This window comes from Leucopleurus acutus (assembly GCF_964270905.1).
Source record: "Leucopleurus acutus genome assembly, chromosome: 14".
Classification (NCBI taxonomy): domain Eukaryota; kingdom Metazoa; phylum Chordata; class Mammalia; order Artiodactyla; family Delphinidae; genus Leucopleurus; species Leucopleurus acutus.
In genome coordinates this window covers 83,285,004-83,303,369 of record NC_139156.1, presented here as the reverse complement: position 1 = coordinate 83,303,369, position 18,366 = coordinate 83,285,004, and the positions used below count along the sequence as shown (strand labels likewise).

The 18,366-nt window shown below is 47.1% G+C and overlaps 1 pseudogene across 1 annotated transcript; it reads right to left on the bottom strand.

Moving 5' to 3' along the window:
• Positions 1-17,128: 17,128 nt before the first annotated feature.
• Positions 17,129-17,816, bottom strand: LOC309971229 (large ribosomal subunit protein uL29-like; annotated as a pseudogene). Its single transcript has one exon. The product of its transcript is annotated as a large ribosomal subunit protein uL29-like (transcript).
• Between the last annotated feature and the right edge of the window lie 550 nt (positions 17,817-18,366).

Here is an 18,366-nt window from a genome sequence, read left to right as displayed (position 1 = left end):
TTATCATATCCTTAATCAGCAGTAGGATGTCTGATGGGTGAATAAATCTCTTCTGGCATCCTTTCTAAACATCCTTGTTCCATAATTCAATAAAGAGTCATCTGTGGGTGTTCTTCAAACTGTAAGACTCACAGAGGTCCAGATGACCCAGGGTCAGCCACCCCCTTCTTCCTCCTGTCTTCAGATTTATCTCCCCTACTCTTCCCACAACAGGGCCTCACTGAGCCCAGCTACCATGTCTCCCCAACACTTGTCTTCCCACCTCACTATTCCCTTGGATCTCAAAATATTTTCCAAGACACCTGGGCTATCTGAGTAAGGAATAAGGAATTTGGACAAAACACCTGGAAGTCCTCCCTTCTCTCTCTCTCCTAGATGGTCATGTCCTGGCATCCTTCTCAAGTCAAGGTTGCCCTCTCCATTGTCTGTACCATGAACGATGAATGGTGGCACTTCTGGGCACCACAGTGGGCCTTGGAGAGCCCGAAAACCACACCAGTGGTGCCCAGGTATGATACCCAGAAAGGACTATCTCTCCTCCTAAAGCTTCTAGACAATAGGAAAATACAACTCCCCTTAGCTCCCTGCCCCAGACATTAGTGATCCCCCATGCCTGAAACTGCTTCTCGTACGTGAACCCAACTGGGCCGTCCCCCAGGCCAGGGCAGAGAGAGCATCTCATAGCACCAACCATCCAAATTGGGAATCCCAGATGTCTTCCCCAGGAGGCAGATATCCAACTGCACTCAGTTCTTGCCTGATCATAATCTAAAACTATCAATCAACTGTTAACAAATATTTACTGAGCACATAGAAACAGACCACAGTTACAGAAGAGATTGGAAAACTGAGAGCTAATACTATATACAGCTTCATGCCATGAAGGGGGAAAACCTAAATGACATGTCACAATTCTCTAGCAAAATCCGCATAATCAATACAGGCTCAAGAAGAAATAGAAATCCTAAGTAAATAAACGAGGAGGATATAAAAAGTTCAGTCAAAGTTCTACCCCCCAAAAGACACCATGCCTGAGTGGGAAGATGGCAAGTTCTCTCCACTTGTAAGGAACCAACAGTTCTCCTCTTCTGTGAATAATTATCGAGCACCTACTCTGTGTAAGATCTTGACGTAGGGCCGGGAGGCATATAAGATAGGAAGTTCTCCAGCCTTTAAGGGTCTTACGTCAAGCTGGAGAGGTAATATTTATACACATGAAGATATAACCGGTGAAATATTAGCAACAGTAATAAGATACTGCCAGTTACCAAGCACTTTTTTTTTTTTTTTTTTTTTTTGCGGTATGCGGACCCCTCACCGCTGTGGCCTCTCCTGTTGCAGAGCACAGGCTCCGGACGCGCAGGCTCAGTGGCCATGGCTCACGGGCCCAGCCACTCCGCGGCATGTGGGATCTTCGCGGACCAGGGCACAAACCCGCATCCCCTGCATCGGCAGGCGGACTCTCAACCACTGCGCCACCAGGGAAGCCCTACCAGGCACTTTTGATGTACTTGACATCTTTACCAAGCACTTTACATCTACTTCTTCATTTCATTCTCCATAACACGGTACACAGAACAAGGGTAGCGTGTACTTTTTGCCCTGTAGCTCTTTCAGGGCAGGGATTATTTTTGCTCTTTCATCCTATATTCTTTAATTAAGGTCCGGGAACATACCCGGCACATTTTTGTATACCCTGTAATCCCCAGTAGAAAAATTCCTATCTCTGGTTTGTTCTGAGGATTAAATTCTGAACACAGGCAAGGCTTTGGAACAGAGCCCGGCTTGCAGGGAGTGTAGTTTAAGCATTAGCTACTCTCGCTCATGAAAGGTCAGCTGGTGGCGTAGTTCTCAGCCAGCAAGCTGGGGAAAGAGAGGAGGTCCCCACGGACCTAATTCGTCCAGGCTCCAGCAACGGCAAAGCAAAAGCAGCCTGACCCTCCCCCGACCTGGAGCCCGCGGCTTCTGCAATTCCTCCATCAACTACCTCGCAGGGCTCCCACTGCCGTTTGGCGGCCACTTTGCACCCGCTCCCTGGCCTTTCACCCACATTCAACAGGCGCTTGATGACGCTCGCTCCCCGTGCCCCTGGCCCGGGTTCCCAACACGCAGCGGACCCTGTGTAAGGACAGATAAAAGTCTAAAATTTTTCCTGTTGAGAATGGGGAAGAGATTCCCCTCCCATCCTTCTCCTCAGGGCATTTACCTTAGAAAACGCATCACCGTAAATACCTTCTCTTCCTTTTGAAATACAAGCCTTAAGGGAGATGGTGCCCTCTCCTCCAGTTCAGTGGGCACCTGGCTCCAAGTTGCACAACCACTTCCTGCCATAAAGATGTGAGAGTTTGTTTCTCCTCTGGATGAGGCCAAGTAGCCAACACAGGTGGCTCTCCAATTACCAGGTAAAGCCGGGATGGACTCTGTGTGACCAGTGGCGCAGGCAGGCCCCCTCACGTGAGGACGAGTTACTGTTTATCATGAGAACATATGTGTGATTGGTTGTATCTGCTCATCTGCATAAAAAGTCACGGTTGCTTCCTGTCTTTGCAGTCCCTTAGCGGAACACCTGTGATGCCCGTCACACTCCGTTTTAAATGCTTATTCAATAATAACAGTGTTTGCTTTCCCAGCTGCTTGGTAGAGAGGACGTCTGCGTTGGGAGAACCCAGGCGTCCTCTCTACCAAGCACAGCATCCCATCCTGGCTCTGCTGGTACTTCGTCCCCAGCAGTGCCCCATAACTCTGCCTCGTGTGTGCCTGGCTCGTCCCGCAGGCCTCCTGACTAGGCCCCCTGCTTCCCCTGCTGCCCCTTCCATCTGTCACTCACTCAGCTCTCGGTGTAAATCAAATCACATCATATTCCCTCCCGGAGTCAAAGTCCCCAAAGGCAGCCATTCCCGTGAGCCAGCTGCTGCCTCTCTGTAAGCCTCACCCCACGCCCGTCCCTTACGGCTGGGCTACAGCCACGCTGACTGTCTCTGTCCCCTGAACACAGACTCTCAGTGCTGTCCCGTCCTCCCGCCCCCAGCGTGCTTTCTTCCTCAATCTGGAGCAGAGGTCCCTCGCCACTTGAATCTCAGCTGGAATCTCACCCCAGAGGAGCCCTGCCTGCCTCTCCCCTCTCAGGACAGCCTTACCTGTTTTTTTAAAATATTAAAAAGATTTTTGGCCACGGCGTGCAGCATGTGGGATCTCAATTCCCCGACCAGGGATCGAACCTGTGCCCCTGCATTGGTAGTGCGGAGTCTTAACCACTGGACCGCCAGGGAAGTCCCAACCTTACCTTCTTTACAACCATTGTCATCACAGGAATTGCGTTATTGATGTCTGGGTTAATAATTTATGTCTGAGCTCAGCGAGCTCTCTGAGGAGTGATTTTGTTCGTTGCAATATTGCCACATCTAGAGCAGTGTCTGCCTAAAGGTAAGCCCAAGAACTGGTGTGCCCACCAAGTCGTGGGGCAGGTAGGGCTGGGGCAGGCCGCCTGGGCTTTCTGGTGGCCTGGTGGAGGGCTAAGCCGGCTCAGCACAACCTCGGAGAGGCCCCTAAGACCAATCTCTGACGGCTCAAACGAGCCATTGGCCCATTAAAATCAGCCCCTTGTTGTGAAAACTCCTTCCAATGGAAATGATAGAATATTACTATCAACTCCCAAACTCAACTCTTTACTAGACGCTTCCAGGCACGCTTCTGTGACAGCTGGCATCGGTGACAAATACTGGCAGGAACTGGTACCCAGTGATCACCTTTGGTCGTGAGGCTGTTTCTCTTACTAAGCGATTCGTGTGCCTTTACCTACATCCCAAAGGCTGTCTCATTTGCCACAGTTTAATAAACCCAGTCATACCAAAATGGTATCTTTGCTTATTGTGTGAAAATAGGAAGGCTTTGAAGGAGTGACTTTCCTCTTTCAGGCAGCAAGGGGAGACGTTCAAAGGTTCTTCCTGAGTCTTTTGTGCCTTCATGTTTTTCATCTCAAAATAATCTGCAAGCCGGAGTGACACATCTTGGGGTGGCGGCCCTGAGCCCCATCAGTTCCCTCCTCTGAAACTTCCCTGGAAGTTTCACACACAAAAGCTGAGCTGGTGGCTGTGGAGAGAAAAAATGGTATATAACCAAGTGGTAAGGAATCTGCAGAGGGAGAAAAAAACATAGATTGGAATGAAGATCAACCAGGAGAGAAGAACAGAGTTGCCACCTAAAGACTGTCCCTTTTCATCTGCCTCTACAAGGATGACGTCACCAGCCACTGCCATCGCTGACCTTCAACACCCCCCGAAAGGAGTTCAGGGCGGAGATCAGGAATGCGGCGCTCTGTGCTCTGGGAAAAACCGGCAGACCAGGGCTTCAGATAAATATTTTCAGCAGAAGATTTTATGAGCCCAATTCTAGCATCTGCTCACATCTAAGAAGCACTAGCCTCACGAGCAGAAACATTTGCTCCCCGTGACTAACAGCCTTCTGCCAAAATGTGCGCTTAGGTGCACACGCCCCCTTCACCAAAATCACATGTATATTGACTTTCTCCCCTACTTCTTCGGAGCAGCTCCTCAGAGCTATGTGAGACGCTGGCTCCTGGGCTATAGTCCTCATTTGGCCCCAAATAAAACTGAACTCACGACTCTCAAACTGTGCATTTAAAACAAAAGATTATTTATTTGGTTGCACCAGGTCTTAGGTGCAGCTTGCCAGCTCCTTAGTCGCAGCAGGTGGGCTCCTTAGTTGTGGCATGCATTTGGGATCTAGTTCCCGGACCAGGTATCGAACCCGGGCCCCTTGCATTGGGAGCATGGAGTCGTATCCACTGCGCCACTAGGGAAGTCCCTTGTGTGTTTTTTTTTCAGTCAACAGAGCACATTCCCTTACACCCCACTGACCCAGGCCGTCACCCTGGGAATGGGCCAGCCCATTGAAATGTTTAAGCTTCATTTGTCTAATGGAAAATGCTATTTTTTTAGCATCTTTATTGGAGTATAATTGCTTTACAATCGTGTGTTAGTTTCTGCTGTATAACAAAGTGAATCAGCTATACGTATACATATATCCCCATATCTCCTCCCTCTTGTGTCTCCCTCCCACCCTCCCTATCCCACCCCTCTAGGTGGTCACAAAGCACCGAGCTGATCTCCCTGTGCTATGCGGCTGCTTCCCACTAGCTATCTGTTTTACGTTTGGTAGTGTAATATGTCCATGCCACTCTCTCACTTCATCCCAGCTTACCCCTTCCCCCTCCCCGTGTCCCCAAGCCCATTCTCTATGTCTGCATCTTTGTCCCTGTCCTGCCCCTAGGTTCTTCAGAATCACTTTTTTTTTTTTTTTAGATTCCACATGTATGTTATAGCATACGGTATTTGTTTTTCTCTTTCTGACTTACTTCACTGTGCATGACAGACTCTAGGTCCATCCACCTCACTACAAATACTTCAATTTCATTTCTTTTTATGGCTAATATTCCATTTTATATATGTGCCACATCTTCTTTATCCATTCATCTTTCGATGGACACTTAGGTTCCATGTCCTGGCTATTGTAAATAGTGCTGCAATGAACATTGTGGTACATGACTCTTTTTGGATTATGATTTTCTCCGGGTATATGCCTGGTAGTGGGATTGCTGGGTTGTATGGTAGTTCTATTTGTAGTTTTTTAAGGAACCTCCATACTGTTCTCCATAGTGGCTGAATCAGTTTCACCACTATTATTCAAGATAGTTTTGGAAATTTTAGCCACAGCAATCAGAGAAGAAAAAGAAATAAAAGGAATCCAAATAGCAAAAGAAGAAGTAAAACTGTCATTGTTTGCAGATGACATGATACTATACATAGAGAATCCTAAAGATGCTACCAGAAAACTATTAGAGCTAATCAATGAATTTGGTAGTGTAGCAGGATACAAAATTAATGCACAGAAATCTCTTGCATTCCTATACACTAATTATGAAAAATCTGAAAGAGAAATTAAGGAAATACTCCCATTTACCATTGCAACAAAAAGAATAAAATACCTAGGAATAAACCTACCTAAGGAGACAAAGACCTGTATGCAGAAAACTATAAGATATTGATGAAAGCAATTAAAGATGATATAAACTTATTTTTGGTAGATGTAAGTTAGACACTACTTGCCCTGTTTGATTCACATAAAATCAACTTTTTCCACGATGGTTACACAGGCTCCTCCTTGCTGGGCAGTGTATCTGGGGCACGCTGCTTTAGAGCACCCCAGAGGCCAGGATGTTAACTTCGAACTGGAGTATTTTCAAAGTTTGCGTACTGGTATTGAACTCTTGTTCTATTACCATGGAGAGATGTAAGATTGCCTTTTCCAACTCATAACCTCTGAAGCTTGGGAATAAGACCCTCGATGCTGAAAAGAGCTTGGAGTTGTGGTGCACAAGGAGATTCTCTACAGTTTCTTTACTGGCACAGTTATGTAGCAGAACTTCATGAACAAAGAAGCCCAGGTTTGTAACTTGGCTGGCATTTGGGGTAGAGGATTTTGTGACAGAAGAAGCCAAGTGCCCAAGTCTACATCATCCAGACCATTGAGGTGGGAACCCTTTCTATACTTTGTTGCCACATAAAATTAAAAACCAGAGTGGTTTGCAGACAAGGTTAGAATGGAATCTGTAATTCCCAGAGCATTCTGGGAATTCTGGAGCATTCTGGAGCATTCTATGGCCTTTGTCATCGGTGTCCCCAAACCTCCATTTCCCATGTGCTTCTGTCAATCTTTGAGAACAAAACAGATTGCAAAAAAGCCGGTACAGGAGGCCTGTCATCTGTTTTTGGCAGCTGTAAAGTTTGGTTCTGTCATGTAACCAATTTTAGTCCAGGGTTTTTTTTTTTAATATTTATTTATTTGGCCGTGCCAGGTCTTAATTGTGGCCCACTGACCCACTGTGTCGGGTCTTTGTTGCGGCATGCGGGCGTCTCTAGTTATGGAGGACGGGCTTCTCTCTAGTTGTGTCATGTGGATTCCAGAGTGCAGGGGCTCAGTAGTTGTGGCACGTGGGCTTAGCTGCCCCGCAGCACATGGGCTCTTAGTTCTCTGACCAGGGATCGAACCCACGTCCCTTGCATTGGAAGGTGGATTCTTAACCACTGGACCACCAGAGAAGGCCCAAGTCCAGATTTTTGATCCACCCATATATAGGTTGGGTATTGGCCAGTTTAATCATGGGGGGTAGCTACAATACCCAAGTTGTTCAAGGGTGGCTGTGAGTCATTTGGAACATGTGGTGACTGGGCAGACGTTTGTGTTAGAGTCACTCACAGCTTTCTTGAGAGGTTTGAGGATGCCACCTGTGGGCTCAAACTGCAGAGTTTGATTGCAATATTGTCCTGGAGTGTCACCCAAGAAAGGTCCAGTGTCATGTTTGTTTTCAGTGCAAAGGGAGAAGTTTCCACCTATGGCCCTTATCTGGGTAAGGGACAGACAGTCCTTGGGCTTCTATAGAGTTTTCTGGGGTCCAAATGACTGTCCCAAAAGAAGACAGAACATGACACTGGACCTTTCCTGGAGTGTGTTTTCTTCTAAAGGCCCTGATGTACACCCAGTCTCCTGATCTAAAGGGATGGTGAGCCTTGTCAGTCGGTGGCGGCCATGCCCCTTTTATCTGTTGGTGATGTGCTTCAAGTACACTTGTTAGTTCTTGTATCTAGGTAGTCATAGCATTGATTGTTCACGTAAGACTCCATAGTGTTCATTTCATCCAGGAATGGAAGGTTTACAGATGCCAGTAGGCATTGGTTGTCCAAACACTAGTTCAAAAGACATCAATCCATGCCTCCTATTTGGAGTCTTCTGATGTCTACAAGGGCCAAGGCAAAGCTTCTGATCATTTAAGTCCAGTTTCTTGACAAAACTACCCTAAAGTCTTTTTATGTCTACATTTTTATGTTCCACTTGCCCCACTGATTGAGGACGATATGGGTAGGAATTTTTTTTTTTAATTTGGTTGCACTGGGTCTTATTTGCAGCACGTGGGCTCCTTAGTTGTGGCATGTGAACGCTTAGTTGTGGCATGCATGTGGGAATCTAGTTCCCAGACCAGGGATCAAACCCAGGCCTCCTGCATTGGAAGGTGAAGTCTTAACCACTGGACTGCCAGGGAGGTCCCTCATTTGGCACCCTTTTGTATCCATTTGTCTTTTTCAGATTGCAGGGCATGTGCCCGATAGTCAATAATGTTAGTCAGGGATAAAGGCTGGTTTAAAAATTGGGTGGGGAAAGGATCAGGGGCTCCCTATAGAGCTGCGTGTTTAGCAGCTCTGTCTGCGCTATCACTTCCTAAAGATACAGCATCTGTGTCCTTAGTAGGGGCTCAGCAAGGAACAATAGGAATTTTAGAAGGCAGATGAATAGCTTGTAATAGGGCAGCAATTATGTGCGCATTAGCAATAGGAGTTAATGATCTGCGGGATTTCCAAACCGTGGCAACAGCACGGCAGACTCCAAAAGCATATCTGGAGTCTGGGCAAATAGTGGCCGTTCGCCCTCTCGCTAATGTACAAGCTCTAGGAAGAGCTATGGGTTCAGCAGCTTGGGCTGATTTCACAGTCGACAAAGAATAAGCCTCAAGGGTTTCATCAGGGAAGCTATGGCATAACCAGGTGTTATGTTTTCCCGGAAATTTCGCTTAGAGGAGTCCTCATGAAATAGAAGTGAGTCCGGATTGTTTAAAGGGCCATCTGAGACATCATCTCGTGGCTTAGAGACCACTTCTGTGGTTGCAGGGCGATCATATGGGAGAGAGTGGGTTCTCTGTAATCTGGGAGGTGCAGCGGAGGACCTGGGGACAAGGGGTTACAAGACTGAGAGGATGGAGGGTTAGTTAGAAGAGCCTGCCCAGAAGTGATCTGTGCTGTGTAGAGAGGTGTGTGTCCTACGGACGCGTAAGACGGCAGACACAGCCTGGGGAACACGGAGACGGATGCGGTCTAAGGTTACAGCACTGGTGGCAGCTGCAGCCATCATATGGGGCAAATCTGACGCTATGGGATCTACCTGCCATGAGAAATATGCTATAGGACGGATCCAAGAGGCACAAGCCTGTCCTACGATGCCTGCAGCAGTCCCATGATTTTCATGGTGGTATAGATAAGGAAGCTTGTCAAAAGTAGGTAAGAGCTGGGGGTGTGGATAAAGCTTATTTTAAGGCTTCAAAGGAGGTGCCTGTCTCTGGGGCCAGGAAATGGACTCTGGAGTGCTATCTGGGAGGCGTGCCTACAGAGGCTGAGCAAGGGCTGCAAAATTAGGCATCTGTCTGCAGCCGGAGCCACCAGCTGCCCCTAAAAACTTAGGTAACCATTTTTTTCATTTTAGGGAGAGGGATGGACAGCAATGACTCTCCAGGTGTTTAGGGTGAGCCTTTGAATGCCCTGAAGTATCTCATGTCTTAAGGAGGTAACAGTGGTTTGCACCCATTGAAGTTTAGATCTGGAGGCTGTATGGCCTCGTTCAGCCGGTCCCTTCAGGAGAACAAGGGAGTCTGTAAGCGCTGATCACAAGGTAAAAGGTCGAGACTTCCCTGGTGCCACGACGGTTAAGACTCCGCACTCCCAATGCAGGGGCCCGGGGTTCGATCCCTGGTCCGGGAACTAGATCCCACATGCCTCAACTAAGAGCCCACAGGCCTCGAGTAAGAGTCCGCACGCCACAACTAAGAGTCCACTTGCCTCAACTAAGGAGCCAGAGAGCCTGCCTGCCGCAACTAAGACCAGGTGCAACCAAATAATTAAATTAAATTAATGTTTTTTTAAAAAAAACAAAGTAAAAGGTCAACATACTGAACAAACATTGGAGCCTTGGGTAGAGACTACAGGATCTGGTTTGCCTTAAAGACTTGGGAAAGTGCTGAGGGAGACTCACAGTATCCCTGAGGTATGAGAGTCCATATTAATTGTCTCCCTTTAAAGGTAAATACAAAAAAAACAGAATGCGAGTCAGGGTGCAAAGAGTTTGAGAAGAAAACTGAACAGAGGTAAATTACTGTAAAGCAGGAGTCTGCATCAGCAAGAATTATTGCTGTGAGAATAACAGCTGGACCAGGGACCACAGGACGTCAAGGAATTGCAAAAGAGTTCATGGCTCTTGCGTCTTGTACAAATTGATAGATTTGGTTCCTGTCAGAATCAAATTTGACTTCTTTCTCTGTTGGCAAGATTGGGGTGTTACAGGGTGAGGAAGTAAAGACTAGTATACCCTGCTTCAAAAAGGAGTCTATTGTATCAGCTACAACATACAAGCTATATTGTGCACCACAGGGAATATAGCCAATATTTTATAGTAACTAAAAATGGAGTATAACCTTTAAAAATTGTGAATCACTCCACTGTATACCGGTAACATATACAATACTGTATACCAACTATACTTCAATAAAAAAGGGGGAATCTATTAGAGATTTAATTCCTTGCTTTGCCTCCCTAGACAGAGGGATTAGGTTATGCTTGTGATACCAAGCAGAGCCCTGTGGGGCTCCTGGGCATAAAGCCTTTCTGTGTCCCCCCATTTCTTAATTACAGGAAATAGGCTTCATTCAGCCTCCAAGACCTTCCCTGAGTTCCAAGGGGCAGGTTCAGACCGTTGCTAATCAGGGAAGGGAGGGGATGCAGAGACCAGGGAGGAGCAGTCAAGAAACAATAGCGCAGCCTTGGGGCAGGGTCCTGGTTCCCCCTAAGGGACACACAGAACAGTATCTTTTGGGCTCTTTATAGAACTAAAACCCCCAACAAATGGAAGATGAAGCAATCCTCCTTCCAGAGAGAAGGTCACTGGATTGGTAGCCTTGGAAAACCAGAGGAGCTTATCTGGAGACCACCTGAGGCCAGATTAAAGGAGTGCGGGTCCTGCACACACCCTAATCTTATCAGCAACCCCACCCCTGAACTACTTGCTATAAAACTCCCCACCAAAACCTCCCGGCTCGGGACACATACTTTTTGAGGGGCCTGAGCCCCTGTGTTCCCCTTTGCCTGGCAAAGCAATAAAGCTATTCTTTTCACCCAAAACTCTGTCTCCAAGATTCGATTCGACACCAGTGCACGGAGGTCGAGGTTTTGGCATCAAATTCAATAAGCCTATTCATGATAAAACCCAGAGGTAACTTGCCAGGTTTAGAATAAATCTTTACCATGGATGCAAGAGGCATCCCTGTTGAGGGGGCAGATGCAGCCCTCACGATTCAAAGGTTTACTCCCAGAAATAGTCTAAAAAAGTAAAGACCTTCGTTGCATAAGTGGTAAGGATGGTATAGTGAAAATGGTGTCCCTGGTCTCCCACAAAAACGTGTGGCACCTTTGCCTATAAACCCACTAATTATGTGGCACTGGGCAGGTAGGACTTTTCCAGCACCAACAAGCAACAGAGTTTCCGACAACGAAGGCCCCGTTCAGACTGGGACCCCTTGTGAGAGCTGGAATGGCTGGACACAGAGGGCGCTGTTTTTGACTTAGTGTCTCAGAGCCCCAGTCTACTTGAACGGCCACAAGATGCACCCCGTAAATGCCCCTTCCAGATGGTGCAGACAAGAGGGAGGTTCTCACTGGCCAAGAAGCCAAACTCTTCAGGACGTAGAACAAGACAGAAAGGAAGACTTCAACTTTATCTTATCTGCACATTAACAGTTTGCCTGGGTCTTGAGTTCCTTGGAGTCATGCTAAGGCCTGGGAGGGTGGGGACTGGGGAACATTCCACAGAGTACCTTGTTGCATGGAAATTTTCTTGAGGTTGGTGGGTGACCTAGTGTCAACCTGACAGGTTCTGTGACCAGCTTACCCCCTCACGGGTGTCTTCTTGAGAGGGTGAGCACCCTAATGTCTATTAAATGCTTGCCTTGTACCCACCAATGGGGTAGCTGTGGCTTCCAAGACGTCCCTTAGCTTTAACCTCGTGGGCCTATCAACCCACAGCAGTGTTTGTCTACACAGACTCATGGTCTGTGAGGTTGGCCTGAACAACAGGCTTACAGGGCCTGTGCCTGTATCCCACCCTGTGGAATTTCCTTCTTATGATAAATGACACAATACAGACAAAGAAAGACAGTAACCATCTCTGGGGGGCTGAGGGGCAGGGAGGACGAACACACCAAGAGTGCTCTACCAAATTCCCAACCAAGTGTCACTGAGCCAGGGAATTAGTTCCACAAATATTTTCTCCTGCTAGTCTAAATTTAGAGACAGAAAGAAGGAGATTCTCACCACATTCGTGCCCCTGAACCCCACAGACAGATTCTGGGAGGCCGGCATGCTAAGAAGTATCACCTTCTGCTGGCCTTTGTCAGGTGTCCCAGCATCTCTTCACCTGCATCCGTCTGCAGGAGGAAGCAGCTGTCCACCCAGAGAAGGCAGTTTTTCAGCCAGATGTTCCCAGCCAGGGAAGTATCCTTCCAACTACGCCAACTGTGGGGAAGGGGAAATGTCCCCTCTTCCCCTCCTCGTTCTTTTGTCTGGCAATTCTAATGACCTAGGGAGAGTAACAGGAGAAACTCAACGACGTTACTTGTGCACAGGGAATGTACATGAGTATGAAGAATTCCAAAAGCAGTAAGGCCAGGTGAGGTAAGGAGAAGGAGGTAGGGGTTTGAGGTCTCAAGGGGAAGTAAGGTAACTCACAGAAGATACAAAGTTATGTTTGGTAAACAAATGTTTTCTGGGCCATCCTTTTTTTTTTTTTTTTTAATAAACAGCTTTATTGAGATATGATTCACACAGCACAGACTCACCTGTTTCAAGTGTACAATTCAATGGTGTTTAGTACATTCACAGGTATGTGCAACCATCACCAGGGTCACTTTTAGTACATTTTCATCACATCAGAAAGAAACTCCACATCCTTTAGCTATCACTCCACCTCGCCGCACCCACCCTCCCACACTCCCCCAGCCCTGAGCAAACACTAATCTACTTTCTGTCTCTATAGATTTTCCAATGCTGGACTTTCCTCTGAATGGGATCATATAATATCTTAGTCCGTTTGCGCTGCTGTAACAAAAATATCAGATTGTGTGGCTTAAACAGCAGACTGTTCTAGAATCTGGGGAGTCCAAGCTCAAAGTGCCAACAAACCTGGAGAATCCGTTTCTCGGTTCAGAGACGGCCATCTGTTCACTGTGTCCTTACGTGGGGAAGGGACAAGGGAGCTTTCTAGAGTAACTTTTATTAAAGGCACTAATCCCACTCATGAGGGCTCTGTCCTCATTACCTGATTACCTCCCAAAGGCCCACCTCCTAATACCATCACATTAGAAGTCAGGTTTCCACATCTGAATTGGGGAGGGACGCAAACATTCAGTCTATAGCACATAACATGTGGACTTTTGTGACCAGCCGCTTTCACTTAGCATAACGGTTTCATGGTTCGTCCATATTGTAACACGTATCAGTATTCCATTCCTCTTTGTGACTGACTAACACTCCACTGTATCGATATGCCACATTTTTTTATCCATTCATCAACGGATAGACACTTGGATTGTTTCCACCTTTAGGCAATGAACAATGTTGCTATACACTTTCCCGAACAACTTTTTGTGTAGACGTATTTCATTTTGGGGGAAATACGCTTAGGAGTGGAATTGCTGGGTTATACAGTAACTGTTGTGAAATAAAACTCACTTTCTATGGCAAGACCAGAAAAATTCAAACACACAAAATCTTTGCCCTTTGGCCTCCTCTCTCCTGCTGTGCCTTGTGTGTCTGTATCAGGCATCGACCAAACCTCCCATGGGCAGAAATACCTGCTCAGCCATAAAGAGCAACCTTCTCCCAGCGTCGAGACAACTCCTTGAAGATAACGTTCCTTCTTGATCTCGTAAGGGACCACAATAGCGCTTCGCTCTGGACTGTGTAAACTGTGAATAATATCTCATTTTCTGTCCAGCCCTCTGCCTCAAAAAACTCACATAACTGTGCCTGGACTGCTAATGGGCAGGACAATTCTTGGGGTTTTCTGAGATGCTGTTCCCGGGCTAGAAGCCTCAAATTTGGCACAAATAAAATTTTCCATTTCTTTCTTAGATCAACTGATTCATTCTTTTGTCAGCTCTGTTCAATCATCTGAGGAACTTCCAGACGGTTTTTTCCAAGTGGCTGTACCATTGTACATCCCTAGCATCTCACACATTTTTAATTACCTACATTAAACAGGAAATTATATTTATAAATTGGTCATACTAACTGAACTTGTTACTGTAGTCCTTCATACCATAGGACTCAGAAGAAAAACAGTCCTATCAAAAAAAAAAGATTATTATGTTCCTTTATGTCCTCACAGCTATGACTGACAGTCGGTGACTGTATAAATTATCTTTTCATAGGAACCTAAACTAATAAATTCCTTTTGAAAGTTGGATCATAAAGATTGCTATAAGATTTTAAGAAAGCCATTAGCTTAAAGAAGACATATAGTTCTTTCCCTGAGCCATTCATCCACAAAAACACAGTGTGTTTGCTGCCTAGTACTGTCTTCCCAAAGTGGGAGGATACGTCATTTATGAGAATCTGACAATGGTGTATCAAAAACAGGAAATATAAAGTGACAAGAAAAGACACAGGAGGAGATGCTGAAGATAAACCTTGACCACAAGAAGATGAGAATTAAATCAGATCCACGTCACGTAACTAAATGCGCAACGGTACTTGTACGGAGAGCGCCAATGAGATATTTTTAATGAAATCAATTCATTTGATAACCCAGAAGTATTATACTTGGAGAAGATAAAAATCTCTATAATGAAAGGATTTTCTTTTACGTCTCCTTCTGCTGTAGAAGAACTTCACGAACTTTGACCTCCAGTAGCCAAGATCCTGATTTGTCAGCGGTAATTCACGTTAGCCAAGCCCTGGCCACTGTGCCCCTGCTTCTACGCATCAATGACCTCTCCAGTGTTCCCTGTGATTAAAAATAATAAACGCCCAAACATTAATATTGTTGATAAAAGGATACAAGTGAGGAGAAGGTATCTTTTTTGTTCGGCTTATCATTTTGTGTTAGAATCTCAAAAATCACAAGAATGTTAGAACTGGAAGCCATATGGGAGATAAGTGGTTTTGGGGTTTTTAAAACAATATTTATTTATCTATTTGGCTGCATGGGTCTTAGTTGCAACACGCGGGATCTTTCGTTGCGGCACGCGGGCTCTCTAGTTGTGGCGCAGGGGTTTAGTTGCTCCGTGGCATGTGGGATCTTAGGTCCCTGACCAGGGATTGAGCCCACATCCCCTGCATTGGAAGGCGGATTCTTAACCACTGGACCAGCAGGGAAGTCCCGAGATAACGTGGTTTTTAACTCAAGGGGAAACAATCTCATTTGGGAATCTGGTGAAAAATGTGGACTTCTTTCCTAGAAAAATGGGTAGCAACCATAAACAGTATCAGGGTTGTTAATTAGCCATCCCTTATCCTGCTTAACCAGTAGCGTTGTGAGTGACACCCTTACCTGCAGGATTCTCACAGAATAGATGTCCTTAGAGTCTGTTGATGGGGCAGAAAAAATCGCAGGTTGTCAGAGACTTCTGGAGGTTAGCCTCTCCGGGCAGAGGCACGCAGATCGCCTCCAGGGGCAGACAGCAGTTGCCAGTTTAGAAAAATATGTATTTAGGGACCTTAGGGAGCTGACAGTCCCCGGGGAAGGCAGAGACTCGGGCTCGGAGGGAGCAAAGCCAGAAACAACACTCGACCCCATCAGGAGGCTGCGTTAGAGAGATGGCATTGTCACTGCCGCTCGCAGAGACCTTGCTCTCCAGCCATCCCTTCCCTCTTGCTTCTCTCCACCACTGGCTCTGGATCAGCCTCGTACAGGAGCATCTGATGAGCAGAGCCCGAGTCAGGAGGCCGGGCCACCGGGAAGACCAGGGAGTGCGATCTGCTTCCAGCCCTGGGACATGGGGCTTATAAAATGGGAAACTCTCTAGTTAGGAAGAAGGATGCCAGGCAGCCCTAACACAACTTCCACTGTCTGGGAGGGGCTGGCTGAGACTTAAGATTTGGGGAAGCGGGACTTCCTTGGTGGTCCAGTGGTTGGGACACTGCACTCCTAATGCAGGGCGCCCTGCAGGTCGGGGAACTGAGTTATCACATGCCACGGGGCAACTAAGCCTGCATGCCACAACTAGAGAGCCCACGCACCGCAATGAAAGATCCCACGTGCCACAATGAAAGATCCCGCGTGCCGCAACTAAAGATCCCGCATGCTGCAACTAAGGATCCTGCGTGCCGCAGCTGGTACCCAGCACGGTCAAATTTTAAAATATATATATAAGAGTTGGGGAAACAACTGACTTTGGAGAGACCTGGCGGGAGCTCCTCATTAGGGGAAAATGTTGGACTCAGGCTGAGCCCAGGGGAACGGCAATGCATGGTCCCCAGTAAGAAACTAAGATGCGGGTTACACCAGCCTTGGTCCTTCCCCAGTGGACCAGAGGTCCTGCCCCGATGCCCTGGATGCATAAGATCTCCCCCTGTTCCCATGCCACTACTGGAAAGGAAGGGAAAGGAAGACTATGGGAGAAATGGACTATATAGGGTGTTTAAACTTTCAAGTGACTGCTAATTTACAGACAGAGAGAGAGAGGGAGAGACTAATCCAAAATGAAAGAGTGTGTCATACAGCAAAATATAAATTGAATTTTTAGTACTAGACAGAACGGGAGCTTCAGAGCAAGAGGAGATAAACTCCATAGTTAAAAAAAGTAAAGATAGCATGTTTGCACCCTAAACCATGGGGCGTAAACGCCCAGGGTTCAAGTCGCCCTAAGAGCTGTGTGCAGGGGCTTTTAATCTCTGGAATGAGATTAAACGGCAGGGGGAGAAGCGCTGGGGCAGGAGTAGCTGGGCGGTACTTATCCTTTGGCAACACAAGATTTATTTTTACTTTATTTTTAATTGAAGTATAGTTGGTTTACAATAGTATATTCGTTTCAGGTGTACAGCAAAGTGATTCCATGACACATATATATGTATATACCTATATTCCTTTTTTTCTGTTCTTTTCCATTATAGTTTATTACACGATATCGACTATAGTTCCCTGTGCTATACAGTACATCCTTGTGGTTTATCTATGTTATATACGGTAGTGTGCATCTGTTAATCCCAACACTGGAGTTTTGAGGAGTAGAGTTCCTTCTCAGGGATGCAAGGGCAATTCCACAGTGTCAGCTGGGTCCAGGGGTTTACTGGGGAGATCAGGCCTCTGGAGGAAGCTGTATCCCACAATAGAGGCTTCAGGCAGCTTCAGCGGTCCTGGGAAATGGAAGGGAAGTTCATGGTCTGTGTGGCTCCCAACTGGAATCCCTGTGGGTCCACGGAGGCCCAAGACTGGCCAGAGAGCATGGGGGGATTGGGCGGAGATGACCTCTCACCCCATGATGCGCTCCCTTTTTTTTTTTCCAGTTTGTTTGTTTTACTGACACCTGGTTGCTCAGGCTTTGACCGTGTACTTCCGGAGTGGGTACAGCCTCTCCTTCCGCTGCTGCTTCTTGGTCTGCAGGTTCTCTTCGTGTTTGCTGAGCCGGCGGCGCATGGCACGTGTTTTCTTGGGCCGCAGATCCAGGGGCTAGTACTTCTTGCCCTGATAGAATTTCCTGAGGTTCTCTCTCTGAGTCTGGTTAAGGACGGTGAGTACACGGGCGATGGATTTGTGAACAACACGGATCCTGGAGAGTTAGGCAGCCGCGCCGCCTGTTACTTTAGCCACGCGTAGCTGGGACAGCTCCACTTTCAGGTCCTCCAGCTGTATCAGCAGCTCCTCCTTCTTCTTGCCGCGAAGGTCTCGAGCCTTAATCTTGGCCATGACTGTAGAGTCAGCCTCCGCTGCCTCCTCGGAGGGAAAAGGCTCATTCCCACGCAGGAGAAAGTGGGCTCCTGGGGGGGGAGGAGTGCACAGCCTGACGGGGGGGTGGCGTGTGTTCCAGGGGAGGGAAACGAGTCCCGCCTGGCAGCCAGGTTTGCTGATATGAACTTGGCACGAGGAGCACAAGCTCTCACCTTCTAGGACACACGGTGACACTCATGACCACCACTGAACCTCCTTTTGCAAAGCACAGACTTCTGGGGACGGCCCAAAAAGGGAGACAGAACTCGCCTGGAACAATGACATCATTGCTCCGCTCTGAGCTTCAAGCTGGGCTTTTAAGTCTATGGTGAGGCTTTGGAAAGCTGAGCTGTCAAGTGAGAGCAAAGGATTTCTCAGAACCCACAAAATGACTTTTTTTTTTTTTTTTTTTTTAAGATCAAAGCTTGGAGGCGTAACTGGAAAGTAAATCATACAGCAAATCGCCAGGGGACAGCAGTTATAAGGTCAAGGTCATTCCTACCTAAGAGAGAAAGCCCCCTGGGGCCGGGAGATGTGAGGACCTGAGGT